The following is a 24,778-nucleotide window of genomic DNA, read 5'->3' as shown; positions in this document are numbered from 1 at the left end:
TAACCTGTCCTTTAATCAGCTACTGTACCCAGTGACTGGAAGATAGCTAATGTAACACCAATATTTAAGAAGGGTTCTAGAGATGATCCTGGCAATTACAGACCGGTAAGTCTAATGTGAGTATTGGGCAAATTAGTTGGAACAATAGTAAAGAATAAAATTGTCAGACACATAGAAGAACATAACCTGTTGCCCAAAAGTCAACATGGTTTCTGTAAAGGGAGATCATGTCTTACTAATCTATTAGAGTTCTTTGAAGGGGCAACAAACATGTGGACAAGGGGATCCAGTGGACATAGTGTACTTAGATTTCCAGAAAGCCTTTGAAAAGGTCCTTCACCAAAGGCTCTTAAGTAAATTAAGTTGTCATGGGATAAGAAGGAAGATCCTTTCATGGATTGAGAACTGGTTAAAAGACAGGGAACAAAGAGTAGGAGTAAATGGTAAATTTTCAGAATGGAGAGGGGTAACTAGTGGTGTTCCCCAAGGGTCAGTCCTAGGACCAATCCTATTCAACTTATTCATAAATGATCTGGAGAAAGGGGTAAACAGTGAGGTGACAAAGTTTTCAGCCGACACTAAATTGCTCAAGATAGTTAAGACCAAAGCAGACTGTGAAGAACTTCAAAAAGATCTCTCAAACCTAAGTGACTGGGCAACAAAATGGCAAATGAAATTTAATGTAGATAAATGTAAAGTAATGCACATTGGAAAAAATAACCCCAATTATACATAGTGTATGAGGGGGCTAATTTAGCTACAACTAATCAGGAGAAAGATCTCGGAGTCATCGTGGATAGTTCTCTGAAGACGTCCATGCAGTGTGTAGCGGCCGTCAAAAAAGCAAATGGGATGTTAGGAATCATTAAAAAAGTGATAGAGAATAAGACGGAGAATATCTTATTGCCCTTATATAAATCCATGGTATGCCCACATCTTGAATACTGCATACAGATATGGTCCCCTGTGATGGGGCAGAGTGGCCCCACACTGGTACCGCAGGGGTTAACCCTTCCTTCCTAGCAGAGGAAACCATGCCCCGGAAGCTCTGCTGGGCATGCTCCAACTGGAGAACAGGTATAAAAGCCTGCAGAGCTGCTCAGTCTGGGCTGACTGCTGGAGGGGAAGGAGGCATGCTGCCAGTTCCTGAGGGGGGACAGCCAGTGCACCAAGATATGGAGGCCAGCCAAGCCAGGATGCAGCCTGATACCCAGATGGGTATGTCACAGGAGGGGAACAGACTGGAGGACTGCCCAAAGTGGAGAACCTGGTGTTAATGGTAGGAAGTGACCCAGGGGAACTTTAGAGGCAAACAGCATTAGAACCACACAGATGCTTGGTGTATTGTGGGTGGATCCCTGCTGAGCTGGTGGCAAGGGGAACTTGCCACTACCAGGGCCCTGGATTGGGACCTGGTGGAGAGGGTGGGCCTGAGGTCCCCCTACCACCCTCCCCCTGCACTGTGGGAATCCTATGGACTCTGGCTGCTAGGCCACACTACCCTGCTTATGAGAGGGATTGTATGGACTCTGGCCATTAGGCTGCTTTGCTCCCATGTGGGGAGTGAGTTATATGGACCCTGGCCATTGGGCCACACTGCCCTGACACTTGGTGTGAGTTTCATGGACTCTAGCTGCTAGGCTGCACTACCCTGACCAAGGGGTGATTGTGTAGAGGGAGGCCATTAGGCTGCAACCAGCCACCCACAGAGAGGTGGGGATGTGAACTTGTGAGTGGTGAGGTCCTGACACCCCACCCCTACCACAAAGCGGTGTGTAGTACCAGGCCTGCCACATCCTCTGACCTCAAAAAAGATATACTGGCATTAGAAAAGGTTCAGAAAAGGGCAACTAAAATGATTGGGGGTTTCTAACGGGTCCCATATGAGGAGAGATTAAAGAAGCTAGGACTTTTCAGCTTGGAAAAGAGGAGACTAAGGGGGGATATGATAGAGGTATATAAAATCATGAGTGGTGTGGAGAAAGTGAATAAGGAAAAGTTATTTACTTTTTCCCATAATATAAGAACTAGGGGCCACCAAATGAAATTAATGGGCAGCAGGCTTAAAACAAATAAAAGGAAGTTCTTCTTCACTCTACACAGTCAACCTGTGGAACTCCTTGCCTGAGGAGGCTAGGATTATAACAGGGTTTAAAAGAGAAGTGGATACATTCATGGAGGTTAAGTCCATTAATAGTTATTAGCCAGGATGGGTAAGGAATAGTCTCCCTCGCCTCTGTTTGTCAGAGGGTGGAGATGGATGGCAGTGGAGAGATCACTTGATCATTACCTATTAGGTTCACTCCTTCTGGGGCACCTGGCATTGGCCACTGTTGGCAGACAGGATACTGGGCTGGATGGACCTTTGATCTGACCCAGTATGGCCATTCTTATGTTCTTATTGTACTCTTCCAGTGAGCATGCGTTCACTCTGGGGGGTTTGGAACAGGTGCCCCTGCAGTGGAAGAGATTATCCCTGCTGTGTCCTGAGGGCACCTTTTCTTAGCCAGAGCTGCCTGCAGAGCGGACTCCATCTTAGCCACAAGGGCACTAAAGTTACACTGGTAAAACCCATGAAATGGCACATTCCCCACTAAAATCCACACCTAAAAAAGGTGGTGTATGAAGTAGCAAAACCTCATTATTATTTATTTGTACTATGATAGTGCCCAAGGGCCACAAGCAGAATCTGAGTGCTGGGCACTGGACTGAAATAATTTCTGGTCTAGATTAATACAAGATGCAATAGCTGGCTGTAGAGGTAGTGAAGGAGGTTTAGAAGAGGGTACCAATGTGTGGAATGCATGTTGCATAATATGATCCTAAATTTGCTATCTATTTACTGAACTCACATGGACATGAACTCTCTATAGGATGTCTCCTACCTACTTAGTCAGCACCCTGACAAACAGTATGTGGGCTGGCTTGAGACCCTTTGCAAGGAGTAGATTCAGTTAAATGTATTTCATGGCTCTTCACAATTATTTAATGGCACCCAAAAGGTTCGATCCTGCATGCCATTAGCATGTGGACTTCCTATCCAGTTTGAGAGTTCTGCATGCCAAAAGCTTGCAGGATAGGGCCCTCAGTCCAAAAGCAATTCATTAAATTAAAATATAAATCGGACCCACAATTCCTGTGAAACTCTGAGACAGTCGCTTAACTGCAGTTTTCAGTGGGGTGTGCTACTTCAAAGACTTCTGCTGTGCATCTTCTTAAGCCTTTTTGAGAAGATCACAAAATTAATCTTAGCCAGATCATCCCACTCATTTTCCTACTGCTTAAAAAAAGGATGTGTGCAAAGCTTGTGAAAGTATTTATGATTTTCCTGAGCATTTTTGGCATTAGCTATTTTCTTATGAGTGTGTCTATATGTACATTTATTTTATGGCAACCTGGGGTGTGAATCTAACCTGCACTAACTTGCTGCTTGTGGACCCTGCTGACACACAATAACAGTTCCTCGGGGCACTTTGATGTACCCTGCTTTGAAATGGGAGAAGATTAAAGTGCAGGAAAGATCAGCAGGGTTCACATGAAAGCTTAGGGCAGCAGATTCACACCCCAGCTTGTCGTGAACTATGTTTGGATAGACAAACCCTGTGATTAATTTTTATTATTCCCCCACATAAAATACCACAAATTACAACAGAAAAAGGAAAACATAAAAAAAATCCCTGGAAGAGAATTAACAAATAAGATTAAAAACAGCATATTAGTAATAGTTTAATTCTGTATTTTGGGGCTAATGACATGTTGTTAATCAGTATTCAGCACACTAAATAACACTTAACTCTTATTTTTCATCATTAGATCTCAAAGCACTTTGCAAAAAATCATCCCGCTTTTACAGATGGAAAACAGAGGCACATTGTCTAGTCTACTGTCACTCAGCAGGCCAGTGAAAGAACATTTATCATAGAATATCAGGCTGGGAAGGGACCTCAGGAGATCTAGTCCAACCTGCTGCTCAAAGCAGGACCAAGCTGCAATTTTTGCCCCAGATCCCTAAATGGACCCCTCAAGGATTAAACTTATAACCCTGGGTTTAGCAGACCAATAGCTCAAACTACTGAGCTATCCCTCCCGGATGGAGTAGAACCCCAGTTTTCTGAGTCATCCCTGATCCCAGCAGGCCTGAGAGCTGCAAAGGTGTTACTGAACTGGTCTGAGAATTGTCTTAATCCTAACCTGATACCCCATTGTTGACATGTCTGAGAACAGGAAAAGCACAGTCTTGCCTTTGTGTTCTCTATCTCCATAGAGTCAATTTCTTGTCTTTCTAGTCAGTGAAGTTCTATATTCAGACTATGGAAAGAAATCACAAATTTTGGTTGTGTTAGCTCCTTTACTCTGCTCATTTCATCAGTGTGCTCATTCTAAGGTTCAGTAGGTTTCGTGACTCCTTGAACAATTTAATTGTCAGTCATAGTCTGAGTCATTGGTCATGAGCATGGAGCCACTTTTCAGCTGCCTTGCAAACATTTTCTGTCAATTCAAGTCTTTCCATCATCCTCCCAATTTCCTTCTCCTACCGAGTGCTTCTGTTTCTGGCCAATATTTTAAATACTGTACAGGCAAATGTGAGCATGACTTCTGCATGTGTACCATGACTGCCTGCACAATTGTGGTCTTTAGACACTCAAATGACCAATAATGTGTCTCACTACCCATTTGCACATGCATTACATAGGCTAATGTGATTCAATAGTTACTGGGACAATATTGCATCTGAAATTCTAAATATGACATTTTTTCCTCCTTTTTTTTCCAGAATACATACCCAGCAAATAGTGCACCCAATAGTTTGCAACATGGTAACAATTCAATTCACTCCACTGCACAGGTGAAGCCGTTCACAAAGTCAGGCTTTATCACATGTTCAAGGATAAAGCCTCACAAGACAGAAGCCATACATTGATCCAGAGATTGAATATAGAATGTGATGTTTGGGGGTAGAAAACCATACTTTCTCTCCTGTCAGTGTTTTCATAGGCAGGACTACTGAGTGGTCAGGACACTTGTCTCTAAGCAGAATGGCTTTGGCAGACATTTTGTTGCAGCAGAGAAAATTTTTAACAGAAGGCACCCAGTTTTTTTTAAAATCTTCAGTAGGTCTTCTAGCTGTTGGCAATGGTACTGTGTTATAGGAGTGCTTGTATGTTAATGTGTCCAGCATATCAAGGAGTTACATAACAGCCAGTGCAGAAAAGCTCATGGCAATCAATTGCAGGGGCACAAAACTACAGTTGGTCTATTCTTCATCTTTTTGTAACCCTTGTGTGCTGTCTCCCTGGTGCTCTGAGCTAATGGGTGAGTGGATATCATTTCCCCAAACACAGATTCGTCAGCATTCTGATGAATGATGATACCTTCTCAGCATTCAGAACACTTTCCTCCATGATTTTTTTTCTGTAAGTACAGAGCGCTGCCCCAACATTGGCTACCAGGTCCCCTTAAGTGCTGAGGCCCAGATGTGGGTGGAGGTCAGAGGATTCCTGGCTTAGGGTAAGGAACCAGGCACCTGTACCACCCCAACAGAGAGGCAAGGGGCCAGAGGCCCAATATACTAACTGCTAGACTACCTGGCCCTCCGAGCACCCTATCACATCCCTGCCCCATAATTCCATACAACTGTGAAAATTTAAATAGATGAAAAGCTTAAAGTGTACAGATCAATATCTGTCAAAAACAAAAAATAATCAAATTCTGCCAACTCTAGTTATAATTCTTTCTTGTATGAATGTAGTGTTCTAGCTGAATAAGGGGCAGTGGGAAAACAGGCAACACAATAACTATAAAAAAGCAACCTCCCTGCAAACACAGGGGAGGCAATTACAAGACAGTAGCATTCTTCCAGGCCCCAGGCCAAAGTGACACAACTGCCAATCTTAAGAATTAAGAGATCAAAAGAACATTAAACAATGAAAAAGCCTTTCTCAGGAGAAGACAGGGAGCAGGTGTCAATGGTCAAGAGCTGTCAACGAGCAGGCTGATGCAGAAAGAGGCTCCATGGGAGTGTCTGAAAGCAACTGAGGCCTGAGGGAAAGACAAGCAAGAGTGTAGATGGTTTATTGTTTTCTCTTAAATGCTTTGATTCTAAAGAAATAATACTTTGCTTTAAACAAGCTGTTGGGTTACTAGATATCACTGTCATTGCTCCTGAAACAGAACTGCAGTGTCTAAGCCTAAGTCAGACTGGTTGAGGTAATCATGTTTAGTACGAGGAGCCTGCAGACCAAACCCAGTCTGAGAGTGGAAGAATCATGTGACTGCACCCTTAAGACTGATGCCGGCTAGTGTCCTGACACCTGAGAGGGCATGCGCTTGAAGAAACCAAAGGGGGTTAGAGATATAGTTAGCCTAGGGTTAGGTGTCTCTTGTAACAAAAACCCTTCTTTAGACTTTCAATAGCATTTAGTCTAAGGCCACTTTTGCATTTTTTTTCCTCTGGGCTCCATTATAGTGGTAAAATCTCTCCTATAACTATACACACATGCCTGAGGTAACAAAACACTTAGGAAAGCAATGTCCAGCATAAGAATGTGCTTGGTCTGGAATGAAATATCATCTGCAAGATCATCAGCCTCAGTGTCACATGTAGCGGCCTGACCTTATGAATGAAAGACATATAGTGGGCTAGATTCTGCTTATCCAGCCACCTGTAAGCCCCTTCTATAAGAGGAATCCCCAGCTGGGTCACAACTGGAAAAGTAGCTCTTATTCACCATCATTCTGGTTCGTGGTACACAGGTATTTCTGGGGAAAAGGGGATATGGCTGGAGCATCTTGGTGCTGTGGCTATCCCTACCTGTTGTACTGGCCCTTTGGGGCTCTGACTAGTCAGGCATAAGTCACATAGCCTGAGAGGTGCTGTGTTGTATTTCAGGCTGCAGAGAAGAATTGTCCTCAGATGGCCCCAGGATCCAGACACAAAAACAGTGGTATGAAATCACCTTTCTCCTCTTTCCTGATCTTGTAGCACATCACAGCCAGACCATAAAATCTGGTCCAGTATTTTTTCACCACAAACAACACACCTATTAAACAAGGGGGAAATGTAATTGTTTGTGACATGTTACTTTAAAGACTTTGAGTGTAATTCTGCTGAGGCTGTTTGTCACCAGTAAGTTTTCCACTCATGGCACAATTTGCAAAACTACTCTAAGTGAATGGATTCACTTTCTTTTAAAATAAGAATAGGGAAACATCCCTGATTTTGCATGCTTATATCTAAAAGCTATAAAACAAGGGATACCATCTACATCGCTGAACTAAAACTTTATATAATTTTTTTCAAACGGGCATGCTGAACTAAGAGCAATCCATTTATTTAAATTCCACTTATTTCATGTTCAGGAGACTGTTTGAACAGCAGACTGCAATTAATGACTATGTAAATAAGCTTAGTATAAGCAAAGGACATGTGCTTTCCTCTCCATCTACAGAGCATCTGGTAGAGGGTTTAATTGACCTTCTCTGCTTGCTATATATTGCCAATATGCATAGCATCAGTCTCTATAGACTTCTACACACTTTGTAAAAGCCTGAAGTATCTTCTAATTTATGGCAATTAGTCAGTTCTTAATTAGAAGACAAAAGGTAATGCTGATAGTATGCAATACTTCATTGTCAGATTTTCCTGCGCACTTCAGAATAAGTGATACAGACTATCAGAGCTTAGAAAAATATGATGAATGCCAATTGTCATGTTTAACTTCTCCCCAGTTTTTCTATTGTTCTGAAATAGGGCAAGAGTTGGTCTGATCTTGACTGAGAATCAGAAGCTGTTTCTAAACAATAACAAATGAAGTACATACTAAAGTCGTGGCCGCAGGAATAGCAATACCATCCCCCAAAATCAAATTCTGCCCCCACTGAAGTCAATGTCAAAACTCCCATGTGTGTGTCTTTAAACAGGATTTCTTATACCACTCTACATCTCTGAAATATAGAAACTCACTCTCCACTAGCTAAATTTCACAGCTGTGATGTAAGTGCAGAGCTAATTTTCTTCAAAGCTGGAATAAAAAAAACCCACCTGGGGGAGATACCTGAGTTTCAGCAATTTAAATAAAATGAAGTAAAACAAACACCCATCACCAAAATAGTTTTACCCTGACAACTGATATCCACAGTGGTGTCCCTGTGAACATCAGGCAGTCCCTGTGCTCCACTCACTGAACTTCCAGTGTGGGGCCCAAAACTGGACACAGTACTCCAGATGAGGCCTCACCAATGTCAAATAGAGGGCAATGATCACATCCCTCGATCTGCTGGCAATGCCCCTACTTATACAGCCCAAAATGCCATTAGCCTTCTTGGCAACAAGGGCACACTGACTCTCATCCAGCTTCTTGTCCACTGTAACCCCTAAGTCCTTTTCTGCAGAACTGCTGCCTAGCCATTTGGTCCCTAGTCTGTAGCGGTGCATGGGATTCTTCTGTCCTAAGTGCAGGACTCTGCACTTGTTCTTGTTGAACCTCATCAGATTTCTTTTGGCTTAATCCTCTAATTTGTCTAGGTCCCTCTGTATCCCTACCTTCCAGCGTATCTACCACTCCTCCCAGTTTAGTGTCATCTGCAAACTTGCTGAGGGTGCAATCCACACCATCCTCCAGATCATTAATAAAGATATTGAACAAAACCGGCCCCAGGACCGACCCCTGGGGCATTCCACTTGATACTGGCTGCCAACTAGACATGGAGCCATTGATCACTACCTGCTGAGCCTGACAATCTAGCCAACTTTCTAACCACCTTATAGTCTCTTCATCGAGCTCATACTACTTTAACTTGCTGGCAAGAATACTGTGGGAGAGCGTGTCAAAAGCTTTTGTAACTCTCTGAAAGAATGTGCTCCATTGTCATTTCTTGAAGATGAGCAACCTATATAATGTTAAAATTTGTTTTGCTCTCATCTTGAGTCTGTAACTTTGTATCTGAGGACACTATATATTCAAAGTGCGTGTATAATTTGCCTGCAAAGTTTGTTCCAAAGAATAAAAAGTTATAAGCTTCTGTTTCACTAAACAAATAAGGGCCTGATTCTCATTTCACTTACACCAATATAAGTGAGGATTAAGCCTGTCTTCACTAGAAATGCTGCAGCAGCACAGCTGCGACACTTCAGCCATGCCTCTGTAGCGCTTCAGTATAGACATTCATTACAGTGATGGGAGGGGTTCTCCCATCTCTGCAGTTAATCCATCTCTCCAAGAGGTGGTAACATGGTTGACGGAGGAATTCTTCCATCAACCTAACGCTGTCAACACCAGGGGTTAGGTCTGCTTAACTGCATCTCTCAGGGGTGTAGATTTTTCACACCCCTGAACAATGTTGATACCAGTCAGCTCTGTGTTCTTGGGGAACCAGGGCGCAGTATCCAGCCTGTCTGACTCATGAAAGACACCCCCCCCCCGCACCAGCCTCTGCTTAAACCAAAACCCATTAGAGAAAAAACTTGCAGAGAGCAATGAAGGGTGGATGGGAGACACACCTAGACCCCTCCTGACAAGGGTGACAAGAATAAGACATTTCCATTAGCATACAGAATGGAAAACAGACAACTCCCCTAGCCTCAACTGCATGAAAGATGGGACAGGACACATCTCAATTTGCATACAGAATGGAGAACAGAGAACTGCACTGAACTGTGGGACCAGAAAAGCAGGGAAGCACGGCATCATGGGATCTCTGCTCCAGCTATTAATGAACCTATGCCTGCACACACCCAGCTCAGCAATTATAAGACCAATTCTAGTATAAATCCTTGATTTATAGCCAAAATACTGAAGCAGCCTAGTTGCATTGTGAGCTCCCTGGAAGAAAACACCACTCATAGCCAAGAGGGATTAGGCTAGACAATAGGAGCTGAAGAAAACCCTTGAGGCATCAGCTTACCTATACACAAATCTAGTGTTCTCCCTTGAACCATTGTATTTTCTCTACAAAAATCCTTACTTACCCTCCAGTCAGTGTTCTGATGCATGGACCCAAACTCCGTATCAGTTCCACTGGGACTCCGCTCCTGACTGATCATGCTGGGGGCTCTGCCTGTCTCCAGTACTCAGGACCCTGAACTAGCTCCATCACCTGGGGATCCTGACCAGTTCAAGCTCCATGGAGTGGCTGAGATCTCCCCCCCAGCCCCCCGTGTGTTTTCTTTTCTACCACAGGTGTTAACCTTTAATAATGTAACTTATGTATGTTTAGCGCTCCTTGTGTAGTTATCACTATTATTTAATAAATAACTTATGGTTAAGCTGGTTGCCTCTCTCTCTCTGAACTTTACTCTCTTGTGTTTTTAGCTTCCCCCATTTACTCTGCAGCAACGCTTCTTTTACCTAAGCTAAAGATCCCAGCAGCACCCAAAATACTGTGGGGTTTGCTCATCAAGTGGGTTACTACCAGTACAATTGACATGAAAGTGGGGATAGGGACGTGTTAAACCTGTGGCATATAAGGGGGGGGGGCAGCTGAAAGTGCTGCTTGACCCAGCCCATTGAGTATAGGGATATATAAGGGGGTCAGCTTGCAAGTGCTGATTGACCCGGTCCGCTCAGACTTGGGGTGTGTGTGTGTGTGTGTATTCATCTGGTTCTAGGGCTGGAGGAGCCCAGTCCTGGGGAACCTAGGTCCTGCAGGATAGCTTCACTGGGAGGGGACTTGCAGAAGGAAGGAGTAGAGCTCCATATGAACGCACAAGTGACATAAGCAGTACGTTAATAGAATTACAGAACCCCACCCGCCCCAGAAGAGTAATCCTAATAAATAAGCATACCCCAAAGTAACGGGCACATCTGGTAACAATGTAGCTGGGTCAACTGAACATTTCAGTGTAGATCTGGCTGTCTCCCCTGTACTCGGTGCATTTACCTCTATGCAAAATTGGTGCAATTGAGAGGAAAACCAAACCCTGTCTGTTTACGTGAGAAATTTCTTACCCAGCTATGTCCAGACATAGATATTTCTAAAATTAGAATTTAAGATGCAGATTTTTATCTGACTGCTCAGCTGACAGCATTTCAGGTATGAATTCCAGAACAACATCTGAAGCAAAATGGTGGAAACCTTGTGTTTTCCTTGTGCCAGGCACATTTTTGTATGTGGAACCTGGTGTCTGGCACCTTAAAGAAGAAGGGTTCACCACCCACCATGATCCCATGGTGTTGAATGAGAGGGAGAAGTGGCATGATCAGGCCCCAACTTCAGACCCAGAAGTTCTGGGAGAATGGGGTGAGGGTGTGTAGGAACTTAACCATGTTTGCCATCCTGTTTGATATGAAAGGGGAGGTATATGATAGATGTGGGGGTGCTTTGTGGTGAATATTGATCTGGACCCCAAAACATGTTATATGTATAGGCTGTTGAGGTGGTGTATTGGAAAATCAGGAACAGAAGACAGTTTATCTCTCTCCCCCACCGGCACACAACCTTTGAATTTACTCAAATGTAATGACAGAGCTATTTCTCTTTTGCTGTTGTACGCAATGTACAAGACTCATTTTTGTCTAAGACCTCCTCTCCTGACATATTCCTCTGCACCCTGTTCAGCTAAATTCAGAAAGGAGTTAATGTAAAGTTCTTTAATATGCATATCTGTAACTCATCAACCCTAAAAAAGTAATGTAAGTTCTATGTGTGCGTGTCAATCGTGATGCATTAATTAGAAGAGCGGTTCTCAAACTATTTACCATCCAGCCCTTCTTTTATCAAAAGAAATAAATTAGGAGGGAAGGGAGTCAAGACAGTAATAGGAAATGGATGGCAGTTCATCTGCCTCACAGCTGAGGAAAGAATAAGTGGAGTCAGCATCTGATCAGCTAGGGAGAGCTGTGCATTTTCTTGTGCATTCCAGATTGACTTGTCAACCTGCAATTATCACATACACACATTGGCAAAAGAATAGAGAGGAGTTAAAAAGTCAAAGACTTAAAAAAACATACTTAGAAGGTTTTTCAAATCTCATGATTTTTAGGTCAATCTTATGATTTTTGGGGGTCTGATTCATATTTTTGATCTCTCTTGAGGGTGTCCCACTTTGATTATTGATCACTTGAAGTTAGCAATACTTCTGGGGCTGCCTTTTCAAAACCAGCAATCATGGGTGGGACCTTGAAGGAGTTAAGGATTGAGATGATTTCTAATTCCCAGTTCTTAATTCCAGTAATGAAATTTGGTCTTTCCTGTGTTTTTGAGCACATCGAAGCCAAAGAGTAGGGGGTGGATCTGGATCCAGCATTATAGATCCAAATGCTCCCAGAACACCAGAGGTGTTTGGGTCCATCTTTAAATCAAACTGTGACCTTACAGGTCTCGCTGCACTTCTGCCCACTGTCTAGTGTCTCTAAGAGCAAGCCTAAGGTTTTGGCTTCTTGCCATTACCTGTCTGTGGAATCTCACAGTTCTTAGAATCTTTGACCAGGACCTGGATGCATGACCGGGTGGATAACAATCGCTTATTACTGCACAGACCTGTCTCAGCCATTCTACCTGCATGAGCCTTCCTTTGAGAACCAGTGAAATTGATCAACCTTAAAAGCAAATATTTTTACTTAGCACCTGGAACAAAGCTTTAGAGAATTTTTTAGAGAACATTTTAAAACAACGAACAGCCTTCCTGCATATGAATGCTCATCTAATCTTACACATCCTCCTAGAAGCAAAGATCCACCGTGAACACAGTTGATAACATTCCCTGCAGTTTTTAACCCACCTGCCTTCCTGGTGTGAGGTCAGGTCTATGCTACAAACTTTTGCTGGCATATCTGGGTCAGGGTTGTGATGAGATATGATTTGTGACTGACCTTGCTGTGCCGTCAAAAGCCTCTAGCATAGATACAGTCATAAACTGTTTTGCCGATAGAGCTTATTTCACTTGGGAGGACTGGAATAAGCTGTTCCAGCACAACAGTTGGAGATGCTTTAGAAATATCAAAGGAAAAACTAGGTTAAAAAAACCCAGTAGATAAGTGGCAATCAGCCAAAGATTCTCACCAGGTTGAGAAGAATTCTAGAAGCATGAAAATATGGCTGATATATAGTTGTGGGTTGTAACCTAATAGGAATCTCTAGGCCTAGCAGCTTGAAATTTCTGACATATAAAATGAACTTGGTGAGTGTGAAGTTAGTAGAGTAGATTTATAGTAATAACTTGCTAAGAAGGATGGAATCTTTGCTGAGGTGGTCTTGTAGATTTTTATCTAGAGGCTAGAAATTAAGGGGTGTGCTATAAGCATTATGGCCAGTTGTGCAATTTCATGGGGAACAGATAGATGTAGATCCCAAATGTTAATAGTGGCGGGATACGACACAATCCTAATACAATGGGGTTCTGATCCATGACTGGGGTTCTAGGCTCTACAACAATAAATAACTACAAACTTTTAATTGTATTCGAAAGCTATGAAGATCTGAGATAGTAAATATATGTAGATTAAAACATAACCCTTAGGAGAATAACCCAGATATACACAGTGTGTGTTCTTCTAAGCATTAATTTGCCAGCAATTTGAAAAATGCCAGGGTCAAGGGTTAACTTAAAAAAACCCAGGAAAATCTACTCGATGTCCTGAATTAAATTCATATACTGCTCTAGGTCCATACCAGTAACTCTCATAGATGGAGATCTTGGGAAACATATTGCACTTCATAAATTCTCTTCATAGTCTCTTAGAATAAATGATATGCTGTAGATGGAGGGATCAACTTGAGATGCATATATTTTTCTGATACACAGTGCCAAGGGACTGAGTATATTGCAGCTTCCCATGCTGTACTAGTTGAGATTTTTTTATTGTTTTTCTTATAAAGATTGAATAAATTGCATTTGACATTCATAAATATACTTTTTCCTTTCTATCTCTACCCCTTTCCTTTGCATTTAATACCCCATTCAGATCTTGAATCAAGGAACCTGTGATATATATATATATATTCTGCATGGGAGTGGATGACGAGAGACTTCTGAAACACCACCCTATGGTATAATTCCCCTTTGCTCTCGCAAACTGCTTTAGTCTAGGACTCTAGAAAAAATAGATCTTGCTTGTTAGCGGCACCCACGTACCTGTCTTTGAGCGGTGTAATACAATGTGGGAAAACAATGCTGACAGCATTTTGATATGAATTTGGATTCCTCATATTCATATGTGTTGAATAAATTGGAGGTGCGGAATGATCCAGACAATTTTAGGCAAGGCACTACCCATTGCTATCCACTTGAGTATGTGTATAGTAATTTGGTACTGTTACCAAGTGAAGTTCCCACCCTACTCCAGCATATAACTGCATGGTATATAGTCCAGACTTCCTCCCTTGTGAAGTTTGACTTTACCAGTAACTTAAAAGGCTCAAATGGGACTTATATGGTGCATAGGCTTTATATAAGCTCCCCTGCACATCTAGATCATTCTCCAACCTTTGCCTGTTGTGACAAAGTTCCTGCCCGACCTTGGTGGGTCTTGCGCTTATTGGCGGATTTGCCACCTTGAAGCTTCATGGCAGCCCTCAGCTTGGCGGTTTTTCTGAACTCGCAGTCCAGGTCGACGACTCCTGTGTCTAACCAGGAGTTGGGAGGATTTTGGGGGAAACCAGGCCTGCGCTCTACTCTGGGTTCCAGCTCAGGGCCCTGCGGAATGCAGCTGTCTAGAGTGCCTCCTGGAACAGCTGTGCGACAGCTACAGCTCCCTGGCCTACTTCCCCATGGTCTTCTTCCAATGCCTTCTTTATCCTCACCATGGGACCTTCCTCCTGGCGTCTGATGATGCTTGTACACCTCAGTCCTCCAATAGTCCACATTCTCACTCTCAGCTCCTCACACGTACCACAAACTGAAGTGAGCTCCTTTTAAAACCCAGGTGCCCTGATTAGCCTGCCTTAATTGATTCTAGCAGCTTCTTGATTAGAACACCTGTCCGTCTTAATTGTCTCCAGAAGGTTCCTGATTGTTTTGAAACCTTCTCTGTTACCTTACCCAGGGAAAAGGGACCTACTTAACCTGCTCTCTGGCCTGGACTTTCCTTACTTTTTGCCCCTGCTTTTGGCTCTCACTCCCCCACCCCTCCCCGCGACCGGGCCCGACGCTTCCCCCCTTTCTTTTCTTTTGTGTTTTTTTTTTCCTTTCTCTGCTGTTGCTAGAGTGCTGGCCGGCTGTTAGCCCCCACCGACCCACCCACCCGCCCGCCCGCCCGCCCGCCCTCAGATGCTGCTGCCGCTCCAGCTGAAACCCCTCCCCCCAAGAGAGGGGGGGCCTGCTGGCCCGCTTCCCCAGAGGGGGACAGTGGAAGGACCCAGACCCAGCCGCTTGCTGTTTGTCTGCGGACCCGTCTCCAGTCAAGAGGATTCTTATCACTTGCTCCGGCATTTCTGGAATGCAAAAAAGAAAGCCCGGAACAGACAGAGAAAAAGCCGTCCACCGGAGGAACACCGCACGGGGAATCTACAAATCACTGTGGGGGGGGGCCTAAGACTGAGTAACTTTTGAACTGTGCTCTTGTGTGGGGGGAGGCCTTAACTGTATCTTAACTGTGTTTGTAGGGACACAGGGGGTGTGGCACGGAGCTGCCTCCTGATCCATCTGTGTCCTCCCAACCCCCACACTACGATCTTCACCCCCTCCCACTCCACCATCTTTACTGGCTGTCCAACATCTGCTTCTGGACTCAGCTGCTCGCCCTGATTCCACTGCATGGGCCAGAAGTACCAGCCAGCCAAACAGGACTCTCTGTACAACCGTATGGTGGTTTATGTGCCCCGCCCCCTGAATTGTCCACCCCACAGCTTGTCCCTTTCTACCTGACCCCAATTCCTGTTAATCACCTGCCACCGCTCCCTGCTGGGGCATCAGCAATGGAGGGCACTGGGATGACCTCCACCACTGCCATGCCCATCGCCTCCCCAGACTCTAGGGAAGTCCCCGCAGCTGGTGGGAAAGGCCAGGGCAAGAAGAAGGGGAAGGGCCCTGCTAAAACCACTGGGCCCTCCATGTCAGGGGCCACCCCCAACCACTGCATCCTCCCCTGCTACCCCCTCCACCAGCTCTGCAGATGTCCCTCCCTCAGCCCCCAGGACATATGCCCGGGCAGCGGCAGCCACCTCACCTGTCGACTTGTCATCTCTCCTGCCCACCGCCTCTGCCACCATCAATAGCGGCTGGGGCCTCTTTCCCACCATGACAAGGAAGCACAGTGTCCGATGCCTCCTGGTGCCCGCCTCGCCCCACGTGGAGACCTACGTGCGGCCGCTGGTGAGGATGGTGGGGCCCTCAGCCGTTGTGGCGGCCTCCAAAATGTACAGGAAGGTCGTTTTCTTCTTAGCATTGGAGGCTGCCACTGAGGAAGCAGTGGAGAGGGCCTGGCGGTGGGGTGGGGGTGGGGTTGTTTGTCCCCCTAGAGCCGCTAGAGGACCTGGGCGTCCACCTGGTCCTGACCTTTCTCCCTCCTTTTCTCCCCAGTGCTGCCCTGCTATCCACCCTTTCCACCCTGGGGAAACCTGTTTCTGTTATCAGCCCTCTCCCGTTGGGCTGCAAGGACCTCACCCTCAGTCACATTTTTTCCTTCCGTTGGCAAGTGCAACTTTTACTGCCGTCGTTGGCGTGTGACGGAGTGGCGCTCGAAGGGTCCTTCCTAGTCCCCCACCAGGAGGCCTGTTACTGGGTGTACTTTTCCACAGGGGAAGCCCAGTGCTACCTCTGCCAGGCATCGGGGCATGTCGGGGGGGACTGCCCCTTAGCCTGACAAGGAGGGGCACCTGGGATCTCCGAGACCTGGCAGGACATCGGCCCCGTCATTGCTGACGCCCCTGGCCGCCCAGTACCCGAACCCGCCCCCCCTCCTCTTCGGACCACCGCTACTCCCGCTCAGGCCCAAAGGGCACCTCCCCTACAATGCCCAGACGAGTGGGAGAGCCCCACCCTCGCTGCTGACAATCTAGCAGGGCCTATGGAGGAGAGTGTGGCAGAGATACCACCAGGCATGGGAGAGAGCCTGCCCCAGGGAGAATCCTCCCTCCCTTATGCTGCCCCACCGTTCCCCCCCAAGTCCCTGAGACATTGCCTTTACCCCCTGACATGACCTCTGCTAACCAGCCCCCAGATGATGCCATGGAGGGCTGGGCCCTAGTCCAGGGGAAGTGAGGCAAGCAGAAGGCTGGAGCTCCACCTCATCTACCTGAGGCGGAGGCCCCCCGGAAGACCAGGAAGGGGGGCACTGATGCCGAACCTTCCACTTTGCCCACAAGTGCGTCCCATCCACCGGTGTCAGCCGGGAAAGACGTGGCCGCACCGGAGGGTAGTGTCTCCCCTCCATGGTAGACCCTCCCCTCTGAGACCCTCGAGGAAGCCCCTTCTGTCCTGATGCTACCCAAAGGCCCCGTGAACCCTGAGGTAACCGTCGTGGCGGGTGCCAGCGGGGAGAACCCTGGGGCGGCGGAAAGTGTCCTCTCCTCCATGTTCGAGGAGATCAAGGCCTTAGATCTGACCCTGGTCGCCCAGGGGGAGGATGACCTTTTGCCAGCAAATCTCTATCTGGGCAACCTCACTCCACCCCTCTTTTCCCCATGCTCCCTCCCCTTAACTGCTGCTTCCGCTCCCACCTCCGAGGAGCCCCGGTCTCCTCCACTGACCCAGCTGCTGATGGCACCCTGCTGACGACCACCGAGCCTGCTCAGGTGACAGCCGGCTCCATGCGGCCGGGGCACGAGTCGCCAGGGGCACCCCCCGTTGGTGCGGAGCAATCTACTTCCTTCCCGGGTGGGGCTCTACAGAAGATAATCCACCTCCTGCTGCTATGGCCACTAAATCCACCACAGAGCGCACGCCCAGTGTCACTGAGAGCTCCCTCCCCACCCCCTTAACCTTTGAGCCTGATCGGGAGGTGCCACCATCCAGCTGCTTGCCTCCCGAAACCCAGAACCTCGCCTCTGCCCCTGCCCCTGCCCCTACCCCTATTCAGTTTACCTCCTGCAATGTCATTGCCGCCCCTGAGGCTGTCTCCTTCCCTCTCCCAACTGATGACCCCCAGGGAGCGGCCTTTGTGTTCTCCTGCCCTGACCCATTAGGAGCTGCTGTTTCCCCTCCACCGCCCCCTATCACCCCAGAGCTTGAGGCGGGCCTAGAAGCTCCAGCCCATCAGGCACCCTGTCAGAAGTCCGCACCCTGCTTGTCCATTTTAGTGGACCACAGGGCTGCACCAAGGGCCCCACCGGGGAACAACCGCGAAACCGTAACCCCACCCCACCATGAGCTGCGAGGAGAGCTGCGGAAGTTTTTAGAGGATGTCTATTGCTCCCGCAACAAGGTACAACTTGCTCTCCAGCGATGGGGGGACTTTTCTCAAATCCTCCGGGCCACAAGGGCCCTCATGGGGGAAGGTAAAGGGACGGGGAAAAAGGATGCTGCGGCCTACTGGCGGGTCCGCGTCTTCTGTGAACAACTACTCACCTACGGGATGGGTCACGGACTGCTGCGCGGTCTGCTGGGAGATGCGAGTGTCCCTGACAGCGAGGACCCCCCCAATCCTCCCCATGACACCTCTCACCATTGAACACCTGGGGTTGTAGGATGGCTCTCCGCAAGGTCCCAGGTGCTCTCCTTCCTTAGGGTACTCTGGTTTTCCTGCAGGAGACCCACACGGACCCGACCGCCAAAGACAGTTGACGGCTAGAGTGGGGGGACAGGGTCTACTTTAGCCATGCCACGGTACGACAGGCTGGAGTGGTGACCCTGTTCTCCCCCGACCTACGGCCCGAGGTGCTAGGGGTCGCCGAGGCCGTGCCGGATCACCTGCTGTATCTCCGGGTCCATAGGGAGGGACTCGTGGTTAACCTTGTTAATGTCTATGCCCCGACATTGGGCCCGGAGCAGCTGCAATTCCACCAGCAGGCGTCCGCCTTCCTCGGCACCTTATATTCTCCAGGAGGACTTTAATACCACCCTCGAGGAACAGGACCACTCGGGGACCGAGCGGAGCCCAGCTGCCGCGGACACCCTCCGGGAGATAGTCGAACATCACTCCCTAGTGGATATCTGGTGCGCCCACCACCTGGATGACACTTCCACGTTCACCTTTGTCCGGGTGGAAGCCCATTGGTCGAGCCACTCCCGGTTGGACCGCATTTATTTATCATGCTTCCATCTCTCATGAGCCCACTCCTCCAGCATTCGGCTGGCCCCATTTTCTGACCATCACCTAGCCACCATGACAGCCTCCCTCTGTGCGGAGAGGCCGGGGCCGGCCTACTGGCATTTTAACAACAGCCTGTTGGAGGATGAGGGCTTCGTGACGTCCTTCTGGGAATTCTGGCTGGCCTGGCGAGGGCGCGGCAATGGTGGGACCTGGGGAAGTGCATGTCAGGCTTTTCTGCCATGACTACACCTGGGGCACCAGACGACGGAGAAATGCGGCGATAGAGCAGTTGGAACGGGAGGTCTTAGAGCTGGAGAGGTGTCTGGCTGCCAGCCCCGAGGACCCGCTCCTCTGCGGAGCGTGGCGGGAGAAGCGGGAGGAGCTCTGGGCCCTCGAGGACCATTGGGCCCATGGTGCCTTTGTTCGATCCCGCATCTGCCTCCTTCAGGAGATGGATCGCGGCTCCCGCTTCTTCTATGTCCTGGAGAAAATGAGGGGGGTCAAGAAACACGTCTCCTACTTCCTGGCAGAAGACGGCACCCCCCTCAGGGAACCGGTGGAGATGTGCGGGAGGGCCCAAGCCTTCTACGGAAGTCTTTTCTCCCCGGATCCGACTGACCCTAGTGCTTGCAGAGTGCTCTGGGAGGAGCTCCCTACGGTCAGCGCGAGCGACCGAGTCCGGCTAGAGTTGCCTCTCACTCTGGCCGAGTTCTCGGAAGCCCTCCGTCATATGCCCACTAATAAGTCTCCAGGCATGGACGGGCTGACTGTGGAGTTCTACCCTAACCCTAACCCTAACCCAGACCTAGTCACCATCTGGGCCGAGTCTCTGCAGAGCGGGGTCCTCCCTCTTTCGTGCAGGCGAGCTGTGCTCGCCTTACTGCTGAAGAAGGGGGACCTCCGCGACTTACGAAATTGGCATCCCATCTCACTCCTCAGCATGGACTACAAAATTGTAGTGAAAGCAACCTCGCTGCGGCTAGGGTCTGTGCTGGCAGACGTGATCCACCCAGACCAGACCTACTGTCCCGGACCGCAGTATCTTTGATAACCTATTTCTGATTCAGGACCTTTTGGAATTCGGGTGTAGAGACGGTCTGTTGTTCGCCCTCCTGTCCCTAGATCAGGAGAAGGCGTTTGATAGGGTGGACCATGGGTACCTCCTGAACACTCTGCGAGCGTTTGGCTTCGGATCCCAGTTTATGGGTTTTCTCCAGGTGCTGTATGCCTCTGCAGAGTGTCTGGTTAAGCTCAACTGGACCCTGACCAAACCGGTCAGCTTCGGGCAAGGAGTACAGCAGGGGTGCCCCCTCTCGGGCCAGCTGTACGCTCTGGCAATCAAGCCCTTCCTCTGCCTCCTCCGCAGAAGGTTGACAGGATTGGTGCTGCAGAAGCTGGAGCTGCGGCTGGTCCTGTCGGTGTACGCTGATGACATGCTCCTCGTGGTCCAGGACTCGGGCGACTTGGCACGGGTGGAGGCTTGCCAGGCCATCTATTCGGCAGCCTCCTCTGCCCGGGTCAACTAGGTCAAGAGCTCTGGCTTGGCGGTAGGAGACTGGCGGCAGGCAAGCTCCCTCCCACCTGCGCTTCAGACCATCTGGTGGAGCGCGGGTCCGCTGCTCTACCTTGGCGTTTACCTTTCTGCCACGCATCCCTCTCTGCCGGAGAACTGGGAAAATTTAAAGGGCGGGGTGATAGAGCGGCTCCGGAAATGGATGGGACTACTCTGATATCTCTTCCTCCGAGGGAGAGCGCTGGTGCTTAATCAACTAGTCCTGTCCAAGCTCTGGTACCGGCTCAACACCCTGGTCCCAGCCCCGGGTTTTCTGACCAACCTCGGACATAGATTCTGGGGTTCTTTTGGTCAGGAATGCACTGGGCCCCTGTAGGGGTTCTTAATCTACCCCTGAAGGAAGGAGGACAGGGCCTGAAGCGTCTGCACGCTCAGGTCTGCGTCTTCCGCCTCCAGGCCCTACAGAGGCTCCTTTATAGTGCAGGCAGTTCGGCGTGGAGCACACTGGTGCACGTCATCCTGCACCGCATCCAAGGGCTCCAATATGACCGGCAGCTCTTTTATCTCTGTCCAGGAGGTCTTCCGCGAGACCTCTCCGGGCTGCCGGTCTTCTACCAGGACCTCCTCCGGACTTGGAAACGGTTTTTAACAACCAGGTCCGGGGCAGCCACCGAGGGGGCAGATCTTCTTGTGGAGCCCCTGCTACACAACCCCCAGCTCCATGTGCAGGTGGCGGAGTCCCGCTCAGTGCACCAGAGCTTGATCCTGGCAGAAGTCACAAGAGTCGGAGGCCTCCTGGACTACGACCGGGGAGACTGGCTGGATCCCATGACGCTTGCTCAGCGCATGGGGCTCTCCAGACCTCGTACCCCGTGGCGCGTACTTCAGGAAGTGAAGGCACGCCCGCTCGCCCTCTACCCCAGGCCCGCTGGACCTTTTAATTGGACCCCTGCCCCATAGACCCAATCGACCCCCTCATCCCTTTACAGCGAGCTGGCTGCATGAATTGCAACCAGTATGCTTCCAAACCACACCAAGGAAACATCTATACACGCTCGTGCTCCACACCCTTCACGCCCTCATCCTAGTGTCCCGCCCCGACACAAAGGGGTGAGACCTTCTGCCACCTTTGGAGGGTGAGCAGCCCCGGTGGGCCAGCCTATATTCCACCTTGGTTCCGAGGCCTATCAGGGACATCAGTTGGCGGCTCCTTCACGGAGCTGTGAGCACGGGCACGTACTTGGTGCGGTTCACCCCCTTTCCAAATACTTGTCCCTTTTGCGGTGTGAGGGAAACCCTGGCACACATATATTTGGAGTGCGCCAGGCTGCAGCCCCTGTTCCGGCTCCTCACAAATCTCCTATTATGTTTTTGGTTGCATTTTTCCCCTCACCTTTTTATTTATGCACTCCCTATCCATGGCCTCACAAAGTCACAGGATCTCCTAGTTAACCTCCTCCTGGCCCTGGCTAAAACGGCCATCTATAAAACCAGAGAGAGGAGGTTGGCCGAAGGAGTTTCCTGTGACTGTGGGGCCGTTTTCCGATCCTCGGTCCATTCACGTATAAGGGTGGAGTTCCTCTGGGCGGCATCCACCGACTCCTTTGATGCTTTTGAGGAGCGGTGGGCGCTGTCCAAGACTCTCTGTTCGGTGTCCCCGTCTGGCTCCCTTTGTTTTTACCCTTTGATTGGGGGAGAGAGTAAGGGACCGCAGCCCCAGCCATTGCTGCTGCGGACACCACCACCTTAGAGGGGTCCTTTCATACATGGCTGCATGTGCCCCCCCACCCCGGGTTGTCCACCCCACAGCCTGCCGCTTTTGTTGGGTGCTTTCAGAGAGGGAATTGTTTGTGACACTCGGGCCTGGTGCCAGGTAACTCGAGGGGGTGGCAGACCTTGAGAGTCAATGAAGCCCTCGCTCTGGACCACCAGGTAACTCGGAAGGGTGGAAGACCACGAGAGTCGAGGAAGCCCCCCGCCCTGGGCCCAGGCAAGCTTGAACACTTCCCTCCCCTGAAGCTAATGAGAAAACAATTGTGATTGGTTGCTGTGTTACACATTGCATATGCTGTTATTTTGTTTTTGTAAGTGTGTTATGCAAATAAAAAACACCTTTTTTGCTTCAAAAAAAAAATTACTCTCCTATAGCCAGCTGGCCTGACTGTGTCACACCGTGTTAATCAGAGTCATATGGGTCATTGGAGGCGTAAATGTACATGTACTGCATGGGAAGTTCAAAGGCAATAAACAACAAAAAGCAAATGAACTAAGCAAACTAAATCAAAAGAGACAGACAAAAAAGAGAGACACACACAACATGCACCGTGTTTGTTTTAAAGATAAAGGACTTCCTGTCTATTTTTTGGCTGAGGATAGTATTAGATGCTCAGTCACACGATTTTCAAATGATTCTCATCAGCTGCCATAGATGCATTAAAAGAAGCAGAATTCAATACATTATTTTTTTCTTTCAAAATAGTGATTGTGCCAACAAATAAAAGGTTCCAAAGCAAAGAGATTCATGAGCCTTTTGAACCTGGGTAGCTACTGGGATTCAGGGCTGACTTACAGCATGCATTAAATTTAAACTGCTTGGTTGCAGTTATCATTGGCGCACATCACACCAGCATCCAGCACAACCGACATTCTCTGCACACAAGAAATTTATGCTGAAATAGTACAGATGTTTCAGGTCTGGATTTAGCTGTGTGGTCCAGCTTGCAGTGTCTAACTAGAACTAAAAAGGGTGAGATGCTGCCCTGTTTTGCACTTTGCTCCTCTCTGTAACCCTAGTCAGTGGAGGTGGCAACCGGTGTGCAAAAGGCAGAATGTAGTTCAGTGTAGCTTACTTTCAGAATCACTAAAAGAAAATTCATCCATAAGGGACAAAACAAACTAGTGTTCCACAATCTATAGAGTATTTGGGTTGGGTGATTGCTATTGAAAGCTTACAGAAGTGAGTCAGTCAGTTTTTGAAAAGTGATACCTACCTAGACTTATACCAGTGGAGGTTGTCACTGCCTATTCACAGTGTATAATTGTCACGGAGTCCCTGGGCAATGCTCTGGAACTGCTCCCCATGAAGCCAGTCAGGACTCTGGGGTAGTCGCCTTTCTGTGAGCAGCCTGTCTTCAGGACACACAGCTCACACAGCTTCCACCTTCCTGGGTCTGACCTCGGAGCATTCAGCATCCTCTGCCCCTCCGTGCGCTTCCCCCCAGTGAGTCCACTCAGGTGGGGCTCCTGGGGAAGCCAGAGGGTCCTGCACCCCCAACTTCACAGTCAGACGTGACTCTCAGCCAGCCAGTAAAACAGAAGGTTTATTAGACGACAGGAACATGGTCTAAAACAGAGCTTGCAGGTGCAGAGATCGGGACCCCTCAGCTGGGTCCATTTTGGGGGGCAGTGAGCCAGACAACCACGTCTGCACTTCACTCCATGTCCCAGCCAGCCCCAAACTGAAACTCCCTCCAGCCCCTCCTCCTCTGGGCTTTGTTCCTTTCCCGGGCCAGGTGGTCACCTGATTCCTTTGTTCTCCAACCCTTTAGCTCTCACCTCCCAGGGGGGAAGGGCCCAGGCCATCAGTTGCCAGGAAACAGGGTGTCGGCCATTCTCTGTGTCCAGACTCCTGCACACACCGGCCCTCTAGGGCTCTGCAATGATCATACACCCTTACCCCACCACCCAGATACTTAAGAACTGCCTAGGGGAAACTGAGGCACACCCACACTATTCAGAGGAAACATTAAGAAGAGTCCCACTTCGTCACAATAATCAATTTTGACTGTGCAGAAAGTAAGATCTGAACTCTGTTCCTAACATAAAACACTGCATAATAGATACTCCTGCAAGCTCTATTTCCAGGGAAATGAATGTTAACATTTTTCTTTCCATACTGTGAATTTATTAGAGTTAGTTCAATAAAACAGGTATTTTATCCTGTTTCACTCTGAGAAAGATAAGGATTAGCTTGGAAATCTGCACATGGCATTATAATAGCATGATTTTGTTATTCCTTCAGGCTTTATAAGATGGGGAATTACTCTACTGTATTATGTGGGTAGAACAATGACTGACTCAGCCTGCACCATTTGTTTGTTCTTTGTAAATGTTACACCAAGAAGAGAATAGAATAAAT

The sequence above is a fragment of the Lepidochelys kempii genome, chromosome 1 (assembly GCF_965140285.1).
Source record: "Lepidochelys kempii isolate rLepKem1 chromosome 1, rLepKem1.hap1, whole genome shotgun sequence".
Taxonomy (NCBI): domain Eukaryota; kingdom Metazoa; phylum Chordata; order Testudines; family Cheloniidae; genus Lepidochelys; species Lepidochelys kempii.
This window is presented reverse-complemented; position numbering follows the sequence as displayed.